This window comes from Limulus polyphemus, unplaced genomic scaffold (assembly GCF_000517525.1).
Source record: "Limulus polyphemus unplaced genomic scaffold, Limulus_polyphemus-2.1.2 Scaffold226, whole genome shotgun sequence".
In the NCBI taxonomy this organism is placed as follows: Eukaryota; Metazoa; Arthropoda; class Merostomata; order Xiphosura; family Limulidae; genus Limulus; species Limulus polyphemus.
In genome coordinates, this window is record NW_013665836.1 from 175,177 (window position 1) to 198,269 (window position 23,093).

The 23,093-nt window shown below is 31.7% G+C and overlaps 1 protein-coding gene across 2 annotated transcripts in view; it reads left to right on the forward strand.

Moving 5' to 3' along the window:
- LOC106478573 (sex peptide receptor-like) overlaps positions 1-23,093 on the forward strand; it is a 239,866-nt gene that overhangs the window by 160,248 nt on the left and 56,525 nt on the right. The window contains exon 2 of one of the 2 annotated variants that reach the window (XM_022382185.1): positions 5,703-5,757. The exons of the other annotated variant lie outside the window; for it this stretch is intronic. The gene's annotated coding sequence lies outside the window, so the exon portion shown is untranslated. The remainder of the gene's footprint in view (positions 1-5,702; positions 5,758-23,093) is intronic. 2 annotated transcript variants of the gene reach the window in all.

Below are 23,093 nucleotides of genomic sequence, written 5' to 3' on the forward strand. Positions count from 1 at the left end.
GGTAATAACAGCTGAAGAAAGATAAATTGTGCACGCAAGCTCTCGTCAGTCAAATGATGTGATGTATACTTTGAGTACGTTATATTAAAACTTAATTCTAAAAATACAAAAAAAGCAATCATACATTAAACTTAAATATACATAATTTGTAACAAAGTCAGTATTTACAATTAACAAAAACTACTATTCATTAATAGGCATTGCAATCACCACATCGTAAATTACATGTTTTAAACAAAGTATAGATACATTTCTAACTAATATAACAAAAAACTACATCTTTGCTGCATCTAAACTGTCCATTCACCAAATATGTTTGGCATTTCTTTTTTCCGTGGTTCATAATAGAAGGATGGGAGGTTCTCTTTTTCTTCATAGTCACAGGTTGTCTTATGAATGGAAAAGTTTTATTTGGGTAGATGGTCAAGTAAATTCACTGTTAATTATATTTCTGTTGATATTTTGGAAATGGTCTCCACAGAAACCTCAAGCTCTCCAGTAGATAGATTTGCTTAGGGGAAATCTTCATATAAAATAATCAATTAGCTGTTTTATGATTGAAATCCTTCCAAAAATGATCACAAGAGAAGAAGTCTGGCTTGGGGGACCTATTCTTTCGAATTTGCTATGTTGCCTTCCAGATCAACTGTACTTATTGTCCTGTGCACCTATCCTTGTTGTTATTTGGTGTAAATGTTGTATAGTGCATGTAAATATCCTGATAATAGGCTGTGAAATCGTTTGAAGCTAATTTAGCCTCAAATCTATGTCACTGCATTAAGTCTGTTCCAATATGCATTTTTCCTTGATGTCGGTTACATACATAACATGTTGTGTAGAGAAGCTTCCCACAATCAGTGTGACTGAGCTTTTCTGTTCCTGTAACTTTATGCGCAATTGTTTGCATCAATCCATCTTCTTTCTTTATCTCTGAAAGCAATTTCTAACCATTCACTACCAGATTGTGTCGAACACTTGTAGCTTTAGAAACAATGTCAATCAACATGTTAAGGAATTCATAACTTGTGGAATTTAAATAACGAGCTTGCTATCTCACCTGGGGTAGATGAAATATTCTCAGTTGCACTTTTCCACTTAATTCAATCTAGTTCCTGTTTTCCAACATTTGATTAACTCTTTATTTTTCCCTTGTTTTAGTTGTGCTTTAGGACTCATACTTAGGGTACTATTTTCTTGGTTTATTATCATCTGTTGATTCTTTACAGTCTTGGCTGTAATGACCATGTTTTTTTTACATTTATAACAGTTCAATGTTTAGACGTCCTTTGAGACCAGTTTGATTTGCTACAGAGTTTTGTTTGTAATTCCTGATAATATGTCCCTCAAGGATACTTTACCTTATCTTTTTGTGTAAGTAAGCTGTCTGGTTAATATTTTCAATTATTTTAGACTATCATCACAGGGAGTTGTTGTTTCGATACTTATTGATCTGATGATCCCGTAACTTGTTGTTTATCTGTGACTTTGATGGATTAAAGTTCCATTGCTAACTCCAAACCTGTTTCCTAAGCCAGCCACTAAAGCTTCATAGTTGCTACAGTTCTTAGCTGTAAGGTTGGTTAATGTTTTTAAAGCTGATCCTTTTAAACAGCAGTAGGATGAATGACCTGTTCACTTTTCTAACTACACTTTTTATAGCTATCTGAAATTGAGCCTGATATATCTTCCATGGTATTTTCTCGTTATAATCTGTTTGTTTCTCAATTGGTTGATGTTGTTTAGCTAACTAACTAAATTCCGGAACTGTACTAGGTAATGAAATATTGGAATTATCCAGGAAGGTCGCGCAGCCTTAGTTGGCACAGCTGACGCAGAAAGAAGTATTGCTGGCTTGGTCATTGCATCTTGAAACCTAGTCTAGATTATATTTTATCTTCACTAAAATAATTTCACTCCTAACACTAGTATTGTGACGGATTGTATCGTGTGGGGGGTTCATTTTGATTATTCGATAAATATAACTTAAGTACCAGTCTACTTAGCTATAAGGAAGACAATTTATTTCTTCGACTGTGACATCCAAACTCAACAGACTACGTTCGTTGATAGGCCTAACTTTCAAATAAAACTTATCAGTCCTTCACTCGTTCATATCTACTAAACAGCCCCAAACTGTCTAACTAATATATTCACTAATAAACCAACCAAGTTACTGACTGAATCGCTGACTAACTCGCAAATTAATTCTCTCTCGTTTTTATATATCATAATCTTTGTTTCTTCATCTCTCACAAAACTTCGAGACGTGACTTCAAACTTAGACATTTAAGAAACTTATAGATTTCAAACAGAAACTCCCTCTACAAAATAAAACATTTAAATTAAAATATTAAAAACACAGCCTACAATACTAAGGTGAAATTAATTGAACATAAAATATCATTCACTGGATTTCATAAAACCAGTACTATTTTTAATTATATCTGTATCCGATATTTGTTACTTTTCTTATATTAATTCCAAATTCCAGAAAATTCTGTTCATCCCATAAATATCACATTGCAGATTGCCTATGTGTTTAATCCTTAGATCTATGAGCAATATTTTAATTTTACACTAAACCAAGAAGCATTTAATATTTCTAGTACGTTTTATATGCATTTCGGTGTTAGTTTTACATTAACCAGCTCTCTTAACTTCAGATTCTCGCGCCTTGGCCTATTTATAACGACTGTAATTTGGAGATGAAGATATCGCAGCTATAGCTATCTGCGAATTATTAATAGCTTGTGTAACTTTTCTTTAAATATTATCTTCTGCTTAGTTTACCGCTGATCCCCCCTGGAGGACTTATATAAAAAAATGGAGAACTAAAAGTTTACAAATATAAACACACAGTTTATTCTGGGTTGTCCAGAAGCCGAACCTAATCTTCAAACGACCCTTGACCTTTCAAGGTAGGAATTGCTGCATTATAATTTAACTTATATGCTTCAGAGTTATAGAACATTTACGAAACTGAATATAAATCAAGACACACGGAAGTGTGTCGTGCGACCAAAGTTATTCAACAAAAATCTCTCAAAATTTAACAAACATTTTTGCGCACACCTACGTGAAACGTCATGTGAGCTATTGGTCTAACGTTTTTACTTCAGCTTCACCTAAAAGTAAAAGTGGACCGTTTTCAGTTTTTTGTCATTCGGACTAAAGACGGCGGATTTAGAACAGCAAAACTATAAGGCGAAAGGACGCGCAGATACATTAATACTGGTTAGGCCAAGAAAACTAAATTAGCAGTCCCTAGCTCAAGTATTCAAATAAACCATACGGGTGGACGGGTTATTATTGATTATTCATTGCCAACTATTCAGCACAAATTTATAAAATTTTATGAAATAATCCTAAATAAAGAGTGTTTAGCGTCACGGCTGATACGGCTGTACTGATTGCATGAGTTGATGACAGGAAACTGTTAATCTAAATTCCATAGCGTAGTATAAAAGAAGCTATTAACACTGTTTTAGAGAAAAAACTACCACTATATATTTTAAAGCATCTGTTTGGTTTTTCCGAATGATAGGGTTATAATCCTAAAGCTAATGTGGGTTACTATCGAGTGTTACTTTCTTACTTGCTGTGGTTTGTTGGTGTGAATTGACAAAAAATTAATATCTGTATATTCGAGTGTTATTGTTAGGGGCTGTTAATGTTAGTCGAACTATAGTATATTTTGTCTTCAATATAAAGTTAAATTATCTTTTGATTTTTAGCACAAGTCATGATATCTCTTCAAAAAAGGTGAAAAAATGATTGAGTGTGCGACTTAAAGGCATGAAATCAAAATCAATTTTTCGACGCACCTTTTTTTCACGCCTAAGATGTTTTTGAATATATTACCATTACCTCTAAAGCCACGTCATAGCCTTGTTGTTTCGTTCGTAATTAACCTATATTCACTACAAACATATCCAACTGCTTACCCAATTCATATTAATATGAATTAATAAATAATAATAATAATAGCGAACACTAAGAGTTTTAAGTTCTTGTTAAAATGACTGAATTCAAAGAAGAAACTGAGTTTTAAAATATGGGAGTATTGAGCTCTTTTTTTTTCTGTTTATTCAGAATTAGACGAGTTTGCTCAACCGATTAAAAGACAAAACTTTATAATAAATGGAATTACAAGAAGGTAGTACGTTATTTCGTACTCTTATATGTGTCCCAATTACACATCACACAAATTACAATTAGATCAAGTTAAATTACTCTGACGAAAGTGAAGTAATAAGGCATTCCCATACTTACAGAAAACAACTTCAGCAGTGCTCAAAAATTCTATTTTAAAATATTTCTGTGAAACTTCGTAATTACTAAATTACTTTGCTACTTGTAACGAAAATATTCTGGACTTCTTACATACAACTTCGTTTTCACTAACAATTGTGCAGGGGTGCATTTAATAAGATAAACAGTGTAATATTAACACCAAACACTCTGGTCTATCTGTGCTGTGCCCACTTCGGGTATCGAAATCCTGTTTTTAGTATTATAAGCCTTCAGAATTACCGCCAAGCCACTGCGGGGCTATAGACTAATTATTTCTTGTATGAATTTTCAGCTATCCGAAAATTATGAACAATTGAAAATTTTTTCTCTGTTATAGACTTCCACTTATTTAAATTGTGCACTATTACGCTGAAAACATAGTATCTTTTACGTGCACACGATTCATTATTCTCTGTTTTCAAAAGACATATCAAACTAAATAAGTGAGCAGTAATGCACTTTAACTTTGCTTTAGTTTAAGCACAAGGAATCGTGACAAGAAATTATGAATGTTTAAACACACCTTTTCACGCAAACTAATCTCTGGATGGAAAAACCAAGTCGTGCTGTACGCTGTAAGAGTTATGTCAAATTAATCAGAAATGGCCTTTGATGACGGCAGAAAGTCACGAGCACCTTCTGTTATGCAATTCGAATTACATTCAAAGTGATACGCAAAAAAAAGAAGAATCAGCACAAGCTCACGCCCATTAAAATTTAATAGGATTGGGCGTACCTGAAAAAATGGGCGAGGTTTTGTGTGTAATGCATGTTTTTTATATCTAAAAATTAGATTCATAAGTTACAGTCAGAAATTGGAGTGGTTTGTATCATAAATGAAATTGACTATTTCCGTGCATTCTGCCAAGAACTGCTCTCGCTTCTTGTCTCACCGCTTTCACGTGTATGCACAGAGTAAATTCTATTTTACTAAAATAATATCATAAATGTAGGTTGCCACAAGAATTATTCAAAATTAATAATTTCGAAATTATTAATAAGTTTCATACAACATATAGGTTTGTTAAATACTGTGACTAAAAAATTAACGATATGATCTGTTAAATGTTTATTGTTTTATCCTGTTTCTGCTTAAAACTTAAATGAAAGCATTTTATGCTCAAGGTGCTAAAAGAAATTATTAGTTACAAAGATGCATACTGAGATCATATTTTCCACTGCCTTTCATTACATAATAAATTATATCGTTACTATACGTAATTAACAATAACAAGTAGATTTTTACACATTATATTTCTCTAAAGTCTAAACATATAAAGTCGGAAACCTATTAATATGAATCATTAACTTAACAACTTACAAGCGTTAAGTTTCTTATCTGATATTGTGTTTGCACTGGATGTCTGTTTCTGCTAAAGCTGTTCTCTTTCTTGTATTTTCTTTTCTAGCTTTCAAAACTGGTGAAAATAACATAGGTCTTCAACAGTTGTTCTTCATCTGTCGGTAAGTCTTGAAATATACAGGACTGAGTATGTTACATTAAAGTGATTTTGAGTGAGCAAACCAGCAAATCACTTGACAACCACAGGCGATTTAACGTCACGGTGGAACGATATTTATCACAACTACATTTTGGCATTATTTGGCGTTACGTTTGTTTGTAGCTAAGCCCAAAGCTACACAATGGGCTATCTGTGCTGTGCGCACCAGAGATATCGAAACACGGATTTTGGATTTATAAGCCCTTATACTTACCACTTTGACATTGGGGGACTTGACGTTACTTAGCTAGTGTAATGCTACAGAAAACTCAAAGCTTTTTAGAAAGTTATGTAACAGCCCTCTCCGACTCAAACTATTCATACACCCAGACAATGAAGATTTGATCAGTTTGGAGATATAGAATGTCGAAGACGGGGATGTCCAATATACTTAAGAGTATTGAAAACATATGAATATGGATCAATTTGGGGCACCTGGACTACATAGGGAGAGATTGTTTCCTTGTTTCCCCACAAAGCCACACAATTGGCTACCTGTAGTCTATCCACTGAGGGGAATCGAACCCCGAATTTTAGCGAGGTAAGCCCATATACTTAATTCTGACTCAATGGAAATTTCAAAAGGAGGCCTCCAACAAGTCTTACCTCAGCGTTGGGTAAAGTGCGGCGTCATGTAACAGTTGAGAATAGACGAACACAAAGATCAATGATAAAGGCGTCCACGTGTCCCAGGAAATAGGATGTAACATAATTAAGATAGATTTGCGTCTGGAAAAGCAACACAAGTCATGTGTACACAAGCTGATCTAACGGCATATCAGTTAGTTTCATATCAGTCGCTTACCTCAAGCAGCTGGAGAATAAAACTGGTATTCCATATGAAGATATACCAGTCAAGTCAGTATATCAGTGCCTATAGAGTTCAATGCAGTTACTCTTGTTCAATAGATAGATTATGAAAAGCTGCTGCAGGGAGAAGGAGCGTGCTCCCAAAATCACAGGATTAGGACGAAGCCTTTTGCAATGAAAATTGTGCTGCAAGGTTATTGTCAAGATACCCAATCTTTAGACAGATTATGACCGAACGTGGCGACAAGGACTGTAAAGATGCGGTGAGGCGCTCTAAAATTGTTTAAGTATAACGCATTCAACTCCACACTACTTTATATAGTTAAGCGCTATAATTTTTTTTAGAATTTTGTAGTTTACACTCACGAACAAATACACACATTTAGATTAACTATAGTCATCTCCAGAATAAATTGTTTTTCTGTTTTCTCAAGATATCTTTATATACCTGGATATCGACGCTAAAAACCAGGTTTCGATACCCGTGGTGGCAGAGTACAGAGAGCCCATTGTGTAACTTTGTACTTAACTTCAAACCCAACCTTATGGATATTTGAAACTTATATTCTAGTATTACTGATATACTAAGATATGTTTCACTAAATATGAAAAAAATAAGTTATTCAATTTTTCCAATATTTTAAAACTTAATGGTTTAGACAAAAAATTTCTAAACCTAGAAAAAATCAGAATAAAACTGTAACGATGCTGTTGAAGTGTACGTGTTTGTATGTATAATTAGGCATCATTATTCAGTACATGTCAAGTAAAGATATCGTTTTAAATATGTAACCGAACACTGAACGAATTTGGAAGTTTTTAAGATCATGGTATGATGACCTGAACTTACTTAAAGATACCTGCAGATAATGGTAATTAAATGACTTTCAGTAATACCTAGTTGTATCTCATCTTGAGTTTAATTAACAATGCTGATGTGGTTTTACGCAATCGGAAATGCACACTCATTTAATGCTTCGCTAACTATACTGGAATTAAATTCTGGAAGCGTACGAGTGTGCTCCTATATTATAGCAGATATCAACATCATAGTTGACCTAGCATATTCCTTTTACATCTTTTGGATATGCAAGTGTATACAACCTCCGATAGCTTTCTCTTAAATTCAACAAGTTTAGAATAATATAAATGTTAGTTCTAAGCACCGACTTATATATTACAATAATACAAGTTGAATATCTGTCCGTCGGGGTTGCACTTACCCAATTTTTCTCACGGACAGCTCTACGTAGATCTATACAGGGTTTGGCCATTCGGTCGATTAAATTTCATGTCCATAAAGGTGCAAATATTGAAAATGTACTTTACAGGGAAGTTTTATAAACATCTTTTCCAATATGTATTCGATAGTCCTTAGAGTAGACTGGGGCCTGAAATACCACAACTCTATATATTTTAATCGAATTTAGACATGTTCTAATAGCAGAATATCATTTGGAAAAAAACGATACCTTTTCATCCACTGCATATAACAGGAAATGAAGAGAAAAGAATAAATATGGGAAAAAATTATATGTATGGGTGTAAGGCCTGCTAAAAGCAGCTCTATGGATGCATGTTAATTTCTGTGTACGATTTCTTAAATTTAACAAAAAAAAACTTTTCTATTGCAAAATATTTAAATCATAATTTTCATGTAATGCTTTAGAATCAAAATGATTTTTTAAAAAGCCGATTTTTAGAGTGTTATGTCGTTTTATACTAATCAAAATACATTAAGTTTTTATATTTTGAAGAAAATGTACGTTCAATTAACATATTTGAACATGTTTTTGAGTTTCGAATAGGTTTTCTGTGTAATTTTCTATAACTTAGTTTCAAATTAAATCTTTTGTTGATTTCTGAGAAATTTGTCAATAAGCGCATAAACAGGGATGACTAATTAAAATCTTTAAAGGAGACTTGTTATAAAGTTCTTCTGCTGCTAACAAGAGCATAAACAGGGATGACGAATTAAAATTTTTGAAAGTGGGGTGAGTGCTCAGAGTATCAATATTTGTAGACTTTCAATACAATCTATAGTAGCTTGTATAAGTTGTTTCTGCTAAAATGTTCTATATAAAATAACCCAAAACGTGTTCTTACATGTAACTAATGCTGTCCTGTGAATGGTAAAATCATAATTCAGATTTTTAGGAAGACTAAATTCTGATATATGGGAGGGACACTTTTCTTATATTCAAATAATCTCGCGGTAAGTTCTTAGTGTATTATAAACGAAACTAATTAGAGATGAAAAACTTATAAATTTTAATTATTTATCCATGTAAAGATATGTAACTGCTTATTATACTATTAATAATATCTCCCCAGTTCTCTTTCCGATTTATCATTTGTTGTTTGTTCTTGATTATCGCTTCAGTTTTGGTTATTGTTTCATCATAATGTCTAAAAATATTACCTGCTAGATTGCGGTCGCAGATGGGTAAAACAAAAGTTGAAAACTGAGTAAATACGGTGCTAAGTGGCAATACATTCAGTTCATTATGGCCTAAGCTGCCCCGTGCTTCTAGTGTTATGGGTATACTTTTATACAACTTCTCTTCACTAGACACCATACAACTATAAAATCTTAACCTTTGAAGTACTATATTTGCACTTGTCTTTTGGGTTGTTTTACACGATTTACTAATTGTATTAATTATTGTATGTGTTATGATATGTATATTAATTTAACGTAATATTCTTAATTCTCACTTTTCAAAATGATAAATAATGCTATTCCGAAACAATAAACTTAATGCAATATTCTGGTTTGATACCAAAGATGAATTTTTAGTCATTGGGGGAAATATAATTTTTTCTCGAAGTATTGGAATTTTGTGCCCAAATTTACTGGTCTTCAACCAAGTATTGTCAACTTGGTTCAAGTCAAACCGAAAAATCCACATGTTTAGGTTCCAAGTATAATTCAAAACTCGAAACACTACTGTGAAATTTTATTTCCGCTTTTTAAGGGTTGAGAAATATTGAAACATTAAACCAAAATATCTTTAGAAATTGCAAAAAAAAACAACAACAAAAAAACAGTTTTAACCCTAGACTAGTGCCTTTGTAACATAAATACAAACGTTATTATCAGTTATAAAGATAAACAATGATCGATAAAATCAATACATTACTTACAATAAGTCTGTTGAAGCCAAATATGATTTTATCTGCTAGTACAGACGTTGGTAATACTATTAATCTGAATCCGTAAACTTTCACCATTGAAAGAATAATTAGAATGTTTATATTAACTTAAAACTTAACGTTGCAGTCACTTAGATGCTACAAAATTGCGTTTAAGAATGAGATTATATTGACATCTATTAAGTTATAATATCAATTTCGTTCTTGTGGATAAATACTTCTAAATAACCAAGAAATTCTTGGGTGTAAAAATACTTTATTTTGCAATTCCATGGAAATATGAAACAACTGTTAATTTGTTTATTGTTAAGCCTAAAAGAAAATGAGTTATCATTGCTGTGATCACTCGATTGTTTCCCTTATAATCTCGTAAGGAGAAATAGATTAATTGAACTGTTAGTAAAAAAATAAAGGTAAAAAAAAATCTACCACTGTAAACAGTTGAAATAAAATGACACTGTAAAAAGGAAATGTATATTTACTATTTAATTCAATGTGTAAGTATGACATTGAGGACAATCGTGTTTTGATGGTTAGCATGTCTACAGTTTGAAGAATCCAGGATTCCAGGCGCCATGCCGCTAAATACACTCATTCCTTTCAGCAGTCAATCCAGTTATTCGGTTCAAAGAGTCAACAAAGCCCTTGTGGCAGTTAGTATTGCTGACTGGTTTTCATAACTATAGCCAGTAGTTGAAAATCAGGAATGTGTATATAAACTTCAATCCTGGAGTCTCTAACCTGACCGTTTAGTACATATGAGCATTGTGCTTAATTACAAACATACACCAAATCCATCGAATCTGTTCGCGAGATGGAAATCGACAAAAAAATGGCTTACCCAAAATGGAAGACTAATGTGCTAAAGAAATTTATTTTGTTATACCTATATATTTTATGTTTTTCTAATTTGACGATATCATATTATTTGTTTAGCATTATACGAAACTAAATAGGAAGATGGCTCTTAGAAATTCATTGGTTAGCTTTTAAACGTACAATCACAAATGTTAAAAACACGTACAGTTAAAACAGATAAATCCCATAAAAACCAGATAATCTGAGTTAAACAACTTGGTTTTTCCATTTTTTGCTTACTGAGAAGCAGCACTGCTTTCAAGAACGCTTGAATCATTGTGTTTATTCGACCGTAATTTATAGATATTGTGATTAGAAAAAGTCTCCGCAAAATGTTTTTTAATCTCTGAGAAGTGACCATAAGGAATCTGAGTTTTTGTGAATTCACTTTTGCGAAAAGAAAAGAGCTAAAAAAAGAAAATACTATAAAATGTTTGTTAATATGTGCAAACATACCAGCCCCGACTATCCTGGTATTAGCTCTACAAGTTTAAGTAACGACTAAAAGCTTAATTGGTACACACCAAACAATTTTGTTCATTCTAGATCAATTATACTACTAAAAGTTTTCAATGTACACTGTCTAATAAGTGATTTATTTAATAAATAAATTATTTTAAGTTTTATAATGAAAATACAAAGATTTTCAATGAAAATTCAGGACTTTTCAAATTGCACGGATATTGCCTAGGACAAGTGTTTTGTTTTTGTTTTTTTGCCGATCAATTATACCTCATTATTAAGTAGTCCACAGACATAAATCCGTGTTTTTTGACTTGAATGAATAAGAGCATGAAAGTCCTATAATTAATCATCCCTGTTCTGCAGAATGCAAACGAACAAAGGATGTTAAGTTTTAATGGCGAAAAGAAATGAAAATTAATGAAATAATGCACACTTGTGGTGCTTTAATGAATAAACAAATATTATATGCAAGTTTTAAAATTCTAAAGTGGAGCATAAAATTTGAAAATACATGTTATATAAATTGAAATGCCTTCAATCATTAAAAAACGTAGTAAATCTTAAATATTCATAGCGAGAAGTTATTAAAACATTCAAAACTGTTGTTTAGTAGTTTTAGTATTTTTTTTCTCTATATTTGCAAGTCTGTTAAGTTCATTTTTCTGTTAACGTAGCTCAAATGATCTGTTGTTATCTGACAATCGAATTGATGATAAACTTTTGTTGGCAGAAAAAATAAATTATTTGCAAAATTCAAAAATCTTCCCGCAAATGAAATGATTGCCTACTCCGTGTCTTGTCCGTCCACCAATAAAATGTAGTAAACTATTTCGTATTGTTGTGGAAACGAGTATTAATGTTTGTTACTTGAAATTTTACAATTACTTAATAGGTAAATAGTTTTTAGATCATTTTAAACTTGTCTTGTCTGATCGTCAAGTAATCTGAATTATCTGCATAGATTCCAGGAATTACTAACATAATGCATCTTATTGATAATATATATATATATATATATATGTTTTTTGTTGTTGTTGTTTTTTTGCTGTTATATTAATATCTACTATAATAATACTCAGTCTTTGTCTGTCCTACACATTTGTGTTGTTACATATTATAATTTCGAATGGTCTGAAATCGAGCTAAATGATAATTTAAATCCAATAGTTAAATAAATGCCGATATATCTCTAATTTATGATATTTGCCAACAATATTGATACGCAGTTTTATTTTTTTTAATACAAATATATTTTAATACACAAACAATAAAACAATTTATAATAACGGTTATTACAAATACTGATGTATATACAAAAGTTTGACAAGCAATATAAAGTCTTCTTTCTAGTCTGCAACTTTCTTGATATCTTATCGAGGGATCACGATGAGCGAGTTAATTTCGAGTTGACGAAGGAGCAATTCACTTAATAGGGGGCTAGCTAGCTCTGTAAGCCTTGCTGATCACACGCCGATTACAGGTCGAGCTTTTTACCGCTGAAGTTATATAATGTCTTCGTAAAAGTACTAATGTTCGATGCGAGTCCATTGAAGTTAAATGGTTTATAGTGTTCGAAATTTACAAATGTTCCTGGTCAAATATCACAATTATAGCTTCCGTGGTTTATAGTACACCAACTTTGGCGCGTCCCGTAGGTTATATTTATAGGCATTTACGTACACACATACATTGTTGATTCTTACCCTCGAGAATCTTCTACAACTTTAAAGAATAGGCGGGATTTTCGCAACACATATTTAACAGTATACGTTATGTACATTTGAAAATATAAATTTAATCTAAGCAAACTTCGACATTAAAATAAATATAGTATAATAAATACGTCACAGTGTGCACCTTACTATCTAAACGCGCATGCGTGCGCGCTTCATTTCAACAGATCTAAGTATGTTAATAAACATTTTGTACAACAATATTTTGAAAGCTTATCATAGTTTGTTGTTGTTTTTTTAAAGGTCGAAGTGGATTTACAGATTTCCGTGTCTGCGATTTGTTCTTTTGTATTATTCTAGAAATCCAATATTTAAAGAAGTACTGTTGAAATAAAGATACTAATTTGACCACAAATGCCTTACGGGTTTCTGCTAGTATATATATATATATATATGTGCATTTTATCAGTAAGTTGAGAACTTCCTTTGAGATATGTTTATAGAACTAACAAATACATATTCGTTAGTTTCCTTTATCTAACTAGCTTTTAATGATATCATTTATTGAACTTAATTCAATGGAGTTAAGAATAAACTAATTAACAAGATAGACTAGCATGGCATAATAGTTAGCATATGGGACTGTGAATCTGAGAAGCTATGCTCGCGTCTCGTTGCCAAAAGAAGTGTTTTCTGCTCTTTAGAACTGTTATCAAAAAGGCGGTTTAATACCACTATTCGATTAGAGTATCCCAAGAACTGATGACTAGCTACCTTTCTTCTAGTGTACAGGTCAAAATTAGGGACGAGTAGCGCAAACCGTCTTTATGCTGCTTTACACAAGTTTTTGAAACAACCAATCAATTTTTCTCGATAGAACTAAATTTGTTCAAAGATAGTCTAATAAATAAATTTAAGTAAGAGGCTGTCTTGTAATTTATTAGTTTTACTTAAAAAATGTTTGTCGTATTAATCATTTAGCTACAAGAGTATATTTGAAAAGGGCTAGTTTCCACATTAATTCCAGTAATTCAGATCGAGAATAGAGTAAGTAAAGTGCACATTTTAAACTTTATCCTAAGATATCTCTGAAAGTGCATCTTTGAAAACATTATCTATGCACATGTTGCATAAATATTGAATACATTAATTACACGAATAAACGTACTATCCACTTAGTAGGTTTTTGCTTGCATGTAATAGACGCTTTTACGAGACAAAGTAATAATCTTTCATTACAGAAAATATGTTTTTAGTTGTTTAAGATTCTCTCAGGAGAGCATCGTCATTTATATTCTGTAATCTATACATAGATTTTTTCTAATGATATATGTACCATGGCTTGTTGTCTGCTTTTCTTATCGATACATTGTGGCCCCAATTTTTAGAGCGTATAGAAATCTACTCGGCTTGATGAAAATCGATAAGAGCAGTATGCTTGAGGGCTTATAACACTAAAAAACTGGGTTCCATATCTACGGTGGGCACAGTAAAGATAGCCCATTGTGCAATTTTGTGCTGAAACAAGAATAACCAATCTATTTTACTAATATCATAATTCAGGCATTTGTAAATTATTATAAAAGTCTAAAAAGAAGTAACATTCTATAATTCTAAAATTGTTTTAACCAAGTAGGCCTTGGAGGTTTTTATATTTTATGATATAATGACTATCTGGTTTTCATAAAAGGTTACTTTTTGATTATTATATGAATAGATTAACATGCATCAAAACATTAATATTGATAACCAAAAACAACACTTCTTTCACATGAAGTTTGAAATATTTTCTATTATTGAGAGTCATAATACCCTACTGTCTCTAGAACAAATTACCGTATCCTGTGATTTGTTTTACTGATCATATCCAAAATGTGTAAAAGATAACGGAATTTAAAGAATCTCAAACTTATCTAAGCAATACCTCATATTACATCAATTTATATGCAATTAAATTAAAATTATATTGCCAATTGATCGTCACACTGTTTTTAAAATTATCAATCAATGGCTGAGGGTAAAATTAAAGTACAAAAACGCACAAATAGAATGATAAAATATAAGAAGTTACGTGAAACGTATAATATTTCTTTTGGATGAAGCTTAGGTAAACGTTAATAAAAAATGCCCACTATATATTATATTGACATACCGGTTGAGGACGGAGCTACGTTTAAACGTTTTTCGTTAAATATATAAATGCATGAAGTTTAATAATATTTTACTATTCCACTAGTGTTTTAATAGGAATTAATTTTAAAACCCGAAACTGTTAAATTCAAGCTTTATCTAGCTTCAGTCTTTTAATCTTGTTCCATATTTGTTCTCACTTGAGAACTGAGCACTCATTCAAATATTGCATCATGTATCCAATAAACCCCCTATCTCCCATATCTACAGAGATAATTTTAACAAGAATTTTACGTTTAACCTTGTTAACTGCTTTTGAAAAATCTAGGCACACCAAATCCACACCCTCATCTACATAAGCAGTAACTTCGTCAAAGAGTGTCAGGGGATTAGTAAGTCAAGATTTTAACCTAATGAAATCATGCTGACTATCCAACAAAATTTTGAACTTTGTTAAACGACTTTGAAAAGCATCTTTTTTTTTTGAGATTTCCAAAAACTTTTTCCATCACTGATTTAAGACTAATAAGCCTATAATTACCGAGATAATTTTTATCATCTTCTCTGAAAACAGTATTAACATTAGCCACCTTTCAATCTTCTAGAACCTGCCCTCTTCTCAGGGACTTACAAAAATTAGTAGCAAGTGGCTCACATGTTTAATCTTTAACCTCCTTCAAAAAATTTGGGGAAATATTATCCTGCCTAGAAACTTTATTTTTCTTTACATTTCCCAGTTCTTTAACAAGCTCAGAATTAATGTGATTATCTGTTCGATCTTGTTTCCATGTGTCGGCTGTTCAAAATGAAGAATATTGCTTAAATCTTCATTACCAAGTATTGAAGAAAAAGCAGAATTAAATAACGTAGACATCTCATAATCAACAGATATAAGCCTTCTTGCATTATTACTCAAAATCCCTAGTCCAATTTCAACATTTTGCGTACCCTTAATATATTTAAATAAATCCTTACTATTAATAAAAAGTATTGCGACACTTATGATAAAAAAGTCTGTTTAGTTTCTTAGAAAAGGATGCAGATAATCATTTCAGAATTCTAAAAATTCCATCTTTAATATCTAAAGCAAAATATAAGAAATTTACTTCAGTCCTTAGACATCAATAAAATTACGTTGTTACATTGAACTATAATTAAATAAAAAATGCATAGAAAAAAAAGAAGGGGAGAAGATAGAACAAAAAAAACCATTCACAGAAAAGAAATAACACCAATAATGCTATACATAGTTAAAAATGTGCAATTTAAAGGAAAACTGTGTGAATCAGGGTTGGAGAATGCTGTTTGATACGGAGGGTTTCTTTAATCAATACTTCCAGATCAGTGTTAGTCTTGCAGAGGGTAAAGAAATTACGTATGTGCAGTTGGTGTCCTGTTTCTTCACTATGATGGCGTATAAAGGAAGTACAGGGGCTACTCAACTGTTTTTATGTGTTTTGGCGGATATTCCAACTGCATTTATTTAAAAAAATATTACCAGTATCTTTCTAACTATAAAATTTACAAATCCACCAAGGCTACCAAGTACTCGAACTTATTATATATTCTTGCCTTCCATACATTGGTAAACAAACTTTAACTTTAAAACTTTTTTAGTTTCGGTTAAATTATAATTAAATGTAACAATATAATTTTAGTGTTGTCCAAGGATTGATGTAAAAATGTTTAATATTTAGTTTTACATATAAAACATCCACTCCCAAAAGTTCATTTATACCTATTTATAAATTCATCCCTACAATATCCCTGACAGAATTAAGTTATCATGGCTTTTTATTTAATTAAATACCTTTATAAATCCCTTGTTATTTTCAATTGACATATTCTGTTACATAAACCTATTCAATGTGCAAGTGGCAAACAGATCATTTCACATTTTTTTCTTCTATCTATGTTTTCAAAATGGTGGTTGGTACTGTTGAATAATTACCTTCTCTTTAGTTTATAATGCAAAATTAGAGACGGCTATTCTCAGTAAGCCCTTGTGTAATTTTGCATGAAAATTCTGAAGTAAACAATCTTTTATCTGTATTATAGTTTTATTTAAAACTCACCTAAAAGGCAAGATAGATTCAGATCCTACTACGTTCTTATAAATCAATACATGTATTTAAAAGGAAGTATTTGACCTCACAACTCCTACGTGTCTTCTGTAAAAGGTTAAAACCCACATATTTAAATGCATCTAGCAAATACAGTAGCAGTACCCCAATTGGCTCAGCGGTAAGTCTGATAATTCACACCGGAAAATAACAGGTTTTGATACTCGTAGTAAACATAGCACAGATAGCCCAATATTTAAACTTGATTTAGAGTATGTGATTTATATACTGATCCTATTGCAACCATTTATTGCTATAAAACTCCTGAATAGTCAATTCCTGCGAGAACCTTGACATTTCGTAAATAATCAATTAAACTTGTATATTAGAACTTAGAATATAAATAAGTTTTGCTTCCAGTCTTTTTTTTTAACAATGAATAAATATTCTGTTCAGAAGATAAACATCAGGAGTTTGTCACATGTATTACACGATTGACAAAAACGTGTAATGGGTTTCACTTGGGTTGTCAGTTATATTTTACACAATTGAATATGTGTAAAAATTATCAACTTTTAACAAAAAAAGACATGTAATTTCTATTGCCGGTATTTCATGAAGCCTATTCAAGTTGAGCTGAGAAGTATATATCTAACCCATCCATATAAACCATCAAGAAATAAACATTCGTTTGAAAAATACATCGTAGTAAAAAAGATATGTAGGTATTAATGGACATTTGATACATTAATAACAGTATACTATATATGAAGTATTATAGAGGAAACGTTTTATAATAAAAATAATAGAAATATATCGCGAGTAAATGTCCAACAGTTTAATTTAATGTCACATTGATTGTTGAAATGTCAATGTAAACAAGATAATCCACTTTCATTGGGAAATGGAGGATATAATCGTAGCTTATAAGTCTCCATCTCCCACGGTTATATTGTTTTTGTTTCTCTTGGTATTCACGATCTACAAATCTAAATTTTCTAAACAGGCAAACGTTAATGATAAAACATTGGATTTGTTATGGACTCATCTGTTTTATCGATGATGACGTCTTGACGCCAAAAGACAGAAATAACCATTTTTAATGCCGTTTCTCTGCAGAATTGTAGGATATAAAGATTACGGGATTCTTGTCAAATTAACTATCAGACGAACTACAAAATATACAGCAAAAGAGATTAAGCAACGATATATAATAACGTACTCTTTCTTGTGCCCTGAAAAACTAATAGTAAATATAAGTCAGTAGTCCAACAACAAACTGCTTTAATATTTTATAAACGGCATTTAAATAAATTTTACTTTTTTTGGTCAAGATGAAGCGATATACTAGTTTACGGAATTGAGCCAACTCGTGTCCCTAAACAATGTTCAAGAAATATGCTTTGAAATAGCTTTTAATTATTTTTTGAAGATAATTTGAATTGATTTAATAGCTGAACAAATTAGTGAGAAATGGCTATGTTTACTGGACATTTTCGAAAAATCTTTTTTTTGTATACATACTTAAAGTGCACACACCTTTAAAAAAAGAAATATCATACTAGTTAAAAACAGTTGAGTAAGTTTATTCTTTCTTGGTTTCTGTAATTACCAAGTGTCATTAATAGGTTTAAGGCTCCTGGGTTTTAGTTGAAACGTATCCAAAGGAGTGAGTTATAAAAAGATCGAAGTCTGTTCTATCCTAAGATGTCATAAGCGTTTCTATATAGTTCTCTTAAACATCCATCGACACTTAAGCTTTCATAAACTTTGCTATTTATGTTTAAAATTATGTATATATTGTAGTACCAAAAACATGTATTATTCAATATGCTACTTCATGATCTCTTTGTATAGTTAAGCAAAATGTTTATGCTTTAATGAGGTCTGATACAATACAACACATGCAGTTCTCACATTTTCAGATTTAAGTTGAAAGACGCTTATTTATGACAACCATATAACATAGTCTGACACTTTTTAATCAATCTGTGGATCGCAGGTTCGAATCCCTTTACCGAACATGTTCGTCCTTTCAGCTGTGGGAGTGTTATAACGTCACTGTAAATCCCATTGTTCGTTGGTGAAAGATTAGCCTAAGAATTGGCATGGGGTGAGTGTTGACTAGCTGTCTTTCTTATAGCCTAACACTTCGAAATTAGGGACGGCTAGCGCAGGTAGCCCTCGAGTAAGCTTTGCGGGAAATTCAACGAACAAACACTTTGAATCTTAGCAAGAAGGTATTCATAAAGACAAAAATATGAGTGGAAAGCTAGAAGAATCCACTTGACATATCGGAGAAATGATCTCATCAGAAATTATACGGTTATTTTAGCTGTCTGTAAAAAAATAAAAACAAATAAAATAAGCAAACTGAGGTCGAATACTTTTCTCAGAGTTGTCTACATTAATGGTTTATTCAACAAGACAAGTGTAACAATACGAAGGGAAGGGTACAAGTGTCAGCCGAAAAACTTTAGAATGCAGTCTGTCAATTATCCTGTGACTTCTTCTTTCCATGTGATTCTTGTTTTAAGTTAATATAAACCTATATTTCCACCTATACACTGATTTATTGAACATTATGCATTACTTTCTTTCTCATTTTAATCGTTTTTGTATGCTTAATATAAAAAAGGAAAAATATAAAGAGACGCTATAAATACGAACTCAGAACACAGGATATATTACACAGTTGGAAACATAAAGACTTACATTTCAATTATGTTTTTACCTTTTTATATCCATCATATTAATCAGTGGTTTGATATATAACTTTAATTTTTAAGGAGAATGAAAGTAAGGTTGTGATGCTTACACCAAAACATTAGGCGTTGTAAAACAATCACTGTACACGTACACATATTCCCATTTATGTATTTCAAGTTGCTATCCTATCTCTTGCTAATGTTGCATGAGAAAAAAAAGAGCACTTATCGACCGCAAGTAAAACCATTTGTTCAACAAGAAGTGTCGTAAAGTACATGCGCTCCTACACTCCTGGAATTGATAGCTTTTTGTATATATGGTTTAGTTCAGCTGTTTGGACAACAAAAGCACAGCCTTCTATATCATAATACGTGGAAAAACTTAATTCTCTTGACCTGAATTAGTCTAAGAATTCAACCTGAAGTTTCTTTTAAGTGTTTTATTATTTCTTTCAGTGTACTGTACAACTTCCTTTGTACATGCATAGTAGTATTATGGAAATACATCAAGATACTTAGATCATATGTTACTTAACCACACTTGTGTAAAACCAAAACGAATAAGCATTCTAGAAACCTTGTCAGAGCATACTGCACACTATTTGGAAGATTTAGAGCTATTTTTAAAGCTGAGAAGATAAACAGAAAATCAAGCATATACGGTATTTCTCAATATGGAGTGTGAGTTTGTTACAGTAAAAATATGATATTCGAAGGACTTGGCTCGTGGACTTTCATATAATATATCGTAAACGAGATGAACACACAGTATAATAATTAATGAAAATTTTTGAGTTAACAAATAATTCTAAGGGTGTTAAGAAAATAAACAGGAAAACACCTTAATAAAATCGCAAACCATGGGAAGATTTGTTTGTTTGTTTTTGTTTGAAGTTAAGTACAGAGCAACACAATGAGTTATCTGTGCTCCGCCCATCAGGGGTATATAAACCCGGATTCTAGCATTATAAGTCTGCAGACATGCCTCTGTGCCACAGGGGGGCACCATGGAAAGAACTATAACTAAACAAAAGTGGAAGTTAAAATAAACTCGAATGTTCTGACAGGGTAAGACTTACAAGATAAAGGAGAAGATGATTTAAAAAAATAAACAAAATAGATTAGTAAATGAAGAAACTGTTCTCAGGCTGTGCAGGGGCCCTCCAGTGGCACAGTGGTATGTCTGTGGACTTACAACGCTAAAAACCGGGTTTCGATACCCGTGGTGGGCAGAGCACAGATAGCCCATTGTATAGCTTTGTGCATAATTTAAAACAAACAAACAAGCTGTGCAGGTAACTTTGATCTCAGCTGACTACCTGTTTTCGAAATTTCAACCAAACCTTTAAGCAACCCAGTAATTACCAGGCCTTAAAAATCCATTTCCAAAAGTTCTATTTATCCAAGTGACATTCGGTTTGACAACAATAACAGGACAATTTGGTGGTCATCAGAATCAACAGACCAAATAGAAGTCAATCTAGACTATGTCAAACCGGAAACAGAGATAACACAAAAAGTCTATAAGTATTCTACAACTATAGAAAAGTGCAGTTCTGCATGTAAGCCTATATCATACACACATAACAAGCTTCTGCATGTATATGCTAAGTAAATCGATTATAAAAAAAGAATATACTGACATTTGTCTAGAAAAACGCTTTTCTATTAAGTGAGAATAGCTTATTTTTGTGAGCTTTGTAAGCTTATAAATGTAATTAACTGTGAATAAATTCGTGATTGTAGAACAGTGAAGGAAAATACAAATTTTGTATTAAGTGAAAAAATTAATCATTTTGATATAGCTTGTGATAAATAAAGTAAAACATATTTGTAAGACTAAAACACACCAAACATATAGTTTGATAATAATTTTGAAAAGTCATATGTTACTGTTGATGACAAATATACTAAATAATACTAAAATACAGTGTTAAGTAACGTATTTCAATGTGTTTAGAAATATTCTGTATGCCAGTGATTTTCAATTAAATCCAGCAGCTTCACTGATTAGATTTTCTTTTATAACCCTCAGTGTAACTAAACATCCGAGAGACATGATTTGTCTTTAGAGTCTCTATGAAAGCTTTCATCATAATTGCTATGATAGCTTTTCCGAGAGTTACATTCCTAGCTTGTTGCTAGTACGCAGGAGAAGCCAGCTCTGTAAAAGAAGAGATGGACAGTGTTAATAGAAAGTGACACTGGAAACCTTAGGCACCTAAGCTTTCCGTTGTTTTAGATAGAAAGCAAGAAACAGTTTTAGAGCTAGGATATGTTTTATGCTGCTTAGTATGCCACTGAATAAATATTTTATTTCATGCAAAATAGTACCGTATGCTAACACTAATTACGACCACAAACATTTAGAGTATTTGTTCATTCCATAGAAAATGATTTCTCTATGTATCGTAACAAAATAAAAATAGAAAACGTTTTAATGGATAGTTACTAATTATATAAACCATTATTTAACAAAGTTGTGTGTGTGTGTCTGAATCTGCTTAAAACTTTAAAGCCACTGGACTAATTATCATCAATCCTGACATTTACCCCGTGGAGTAACATAGGAAGTCAGAGTTCAGATCTAGTTGAACGAGTACGTCAACTAGAGTATATCTCAAGAAGAAGGATCGTCTATGTGCCGGCTTCTCAACCAAATTTAACATATACCTAATCTCCTCCCTCCCTCTCAGAGAGTAACATAGAAAATTTAGGGTTAAGTCTGCCCCTAGAAAACTCTGTGTCATCCTTATGCTTTCTATTGATTTCTACCAAGCTTTGAAGTCACCTTAAGGCATCCTATGGGATAACATACAGGAGTTGGTTTGGATCCGATCCCCAAGTGTCCTTGAGTGTTCCTCTTACTATTTTATTGATCTCTACTAAACTTTTAAAGCATCCTTATGTCGCCCCAAAAAGTCAGAAACCAAATAAATAGTAAGACATTGAAACCAACTATAAAAGGTATAATATATGTGTATAATCAAAACCTGATTAAATCATTTCTTGTTTATGGAATTTCTAGCGACACTATTGCTAGCTAATGTCTGGGAGCAGTATCTGAAAATTGGTTATCGTAGTTCAAGTTAAAATAGTGTCTTATAGTACCATCGCCTATACAATAAAATACAAGCTAATAAATCAAATAGTTTAACTAATAGAAGTGTATTCGAATTAGATAACTATTATAGAAAATTATATCAAATTTACTTCAACATGAATATTAAATCCCATTTCAAGATATTTCGTCGAGTTTGAGATGAATTAATTACACCATCTTCATTTAATTCTGCTTAATCTATATATCACTATATATATATATATATATATATATATATATAATACAGATAATAACTACCGAGTAGTAGTACTTAATTTAATTTTAGTTTTTAATTTTACTTAAATTTAAACTTTTACTTTACTAACTTACCT